A 2,574-nucleotide genomic window follows, 5' to 3' on the forward strand; every position below is an offset into this window, starting at 1 on the left:
CTGTGACAATTTAACAGTGCAGGGCAAGCAGAGCTGGAATCAAAGCAGCCAGCAGAGCACAGGTGGTGTGGGTACCTGGGGAAGTTCCTGTGAATAACCCAGGGCAGTTGCTGTGACTAATCCAGGGAAGTTCTTCCTTTACCAAATTGCACATTCCTGTGGAATCCTTGCCAGCCTGTGGTGACTGGCCTCAGCTCCTCACTGGCCTCTTCACTCCCTGCCAGGTTTTGATGCAAAAAGCTGGTTGTTAAGATGGGAAGAGCGAGTGAAAGCCCTTCCCTGGGGGGCTTTACTCCCACAGTTCACTCTTATCACTGAGCAGCCAAAGTGCAGGGCAGCACTGCTCATCCAAAGCCAGAGAAAAGCCACATTAATGTCAGGTTTGTGGCCAGGTCCCTCATCCTCATGGTGTTTCCTCTCACTTGCCATCAGAAATGAGGGGGTCAGGCTTCTTCAGGTGCTTGTCCAGTTCACTGCTGCCTCCAGCATTCCCCACGTTCCCCTCTGGATCCGGCCAAGCCGAGTGCCAGGAGAACAGATGCTGCTTAAAATCAGGGTGATGGTTTGTGCACGTCACTCACCTCAGAGTAGGGACAAGGAAACAAGTCTTGCTCAGGTTTCCTGTTTCAGGCAGGATATCAGTTTTGTGCAAATCTTCAGAATCAGCTCGAAAAGTAATTAATAGAATCACAAAACAGTTTGGGTTGGAAGGGACCTTAAATCCCATCTCATTCCACCTCCTTCCACAAGCAACTTGCCCCAACAGTTCTCAGACGTGAGTGAGCTTTTGGCAGAAGCTCAGGGCTTGGGGGTTTGGTTTGGGTTTTTTTAAATAGGAGACAAAGGGACTGATTTAGGGATTTCCCTTAGATTTGCTCTGGTTTACATACAACTATAACTAAGCAATTTAAAAAACAAAGCAACTAAAAAACTAAAACACTTGCTACTTTCGCATTAAGCCCAAAGGTGGAGAGTTTTTGCCAGGGGAAGGACACAGCAATGACACCAACCCTGTACCAGACAGCACAAAAGCAGCCCAAAGGAATTGCCAAAACATTTGTTTTGCTTACATGACTTTTCAGAAGTGGCTGCCGTGCTCTGTGTCAGACAGCTCAGGAAGTTTAAAAATATTGCACACAGAAAGAGGCGAGCAGGGGAAAGAGACAGGCCAGTGGCTGCAGTTTGTGACCATCCCTCGTGGTGAATGGACTGGGATGGACATTTCTCTAATGTGCAAAATAAACTTGGGAAAAAACCCTTCTCAGCCCCCTCTAGTTCACCACTCCAGCAGCTGGGTGAGGGCCAGGCCCATGGTCAGAGCCTCGGGACAGAGGGCAGATGGACACTGACCTGCTGGTTTTATTGTCCCTGAGAATATTTGCTTTAAATCCCTCAGAGGGACAAAACTCCAGCGTGTTCAATGTCCCGACGACTTCACAATAGGAAGGATCCGTTTGTTTTCCAGATCCTAATGCAACGGTTGCCATAAGAACACAAATTATGTGTACATTTTAATGCATCTATGCTTCATAATTATGCATGGTTGTGTGCTGTTATAATTGACATAAAATATAAAACAGGTCAAAGAGCAGCTATTAAAACTATTTTTCATTTTGCTTCCTGACAGCTCCCGACATCAATGCCGACTGCATTTAATAGGACCATACAGGGAATGCAAAGATAGTTATATAATTTCAACCATATTAAAGCCTCCACAACTTGCAACCTAATTATTTCCTGCAGTGTCTTGTTGTGAGCTGCATTACTTTATTTGGAATGTGTTCAGTTTGAGATTAAACAATTGGGCCACATTAAATTAGCATGAAGGGGGAAAATCATAAAACTTTTGGATGTATTTCATGGGGGTCACTCTGTTAGGTTAAGAATTATCCCAGGAGCAATGATTTTCTGCCACTCAAGATAAAAAACAACGTTAGAATTGCGCTAATTCCATGCAGTTATTTTAATCACTGAAGTAAATTCTACCAAAGGGCTAAATTGTAGTTGTACCCTCACTCTGATCACAGAATGACAGAGAGAATAAAAGAAAATTGAGGAAAAATTGATGAATTTACAGAATCATAGAACCCCAGAATGGTTTGGGTTGGAAGGACCTTTAAGTTCATCTCATTCCACCTCTTGCCATGGGCAAGGACGCCTTCCACTAGCCCAGGTTACTCCAAGTCCCATCCAGCCTGGCACTGATATCCCTGCTCTTGGTCCTGGCTGCATGAAGGCCAAGCAGCAGGGTCCAACCCCCTGCTTCACTCATTGATCCTCTTCTCACTCTGGAGTGGTTGAAGGCTCCTGTTCCACTGGGTGTGATTGGGTTTCTTTTGGATCCACACTGGTCTGTATTTTTTAACAAACCCTTTTAAAGTCAGGTTTGGTGGGACACCTCATGTGGGCCAAGAGACACCAGTGGCCATGGTGAGCCCCAGAGCCTCTGCCCATCACTGTGTGCCAGGCGGGACCAGAGAGCCTGCTGTGTCAGGGTCCTTCCCAGGGACCTGCTGCCCTGCTGCTGGAGATGGTGGGCACGAGGCGAGTTCTGTGAGCTGAAGTTCTGCCCCG

The sequence above is a fragment of the Manacus candei genome, unplaced genomic scaffold (assembly GCF_025592945.1).
Source record: "Manacus candei isolate 608988 ecotype Guabito, Panama unplaced genomic scaffold, ASM2559294v1 h1tg000077l, whole genome shotgun sequence".
Classification (NCBI taxonomy): domain Eukaryota; kingdom Metazoa; phylum Chordata; class Aves; order Passeriformes; family Pipridae; genus Manacus; species Manacus candei.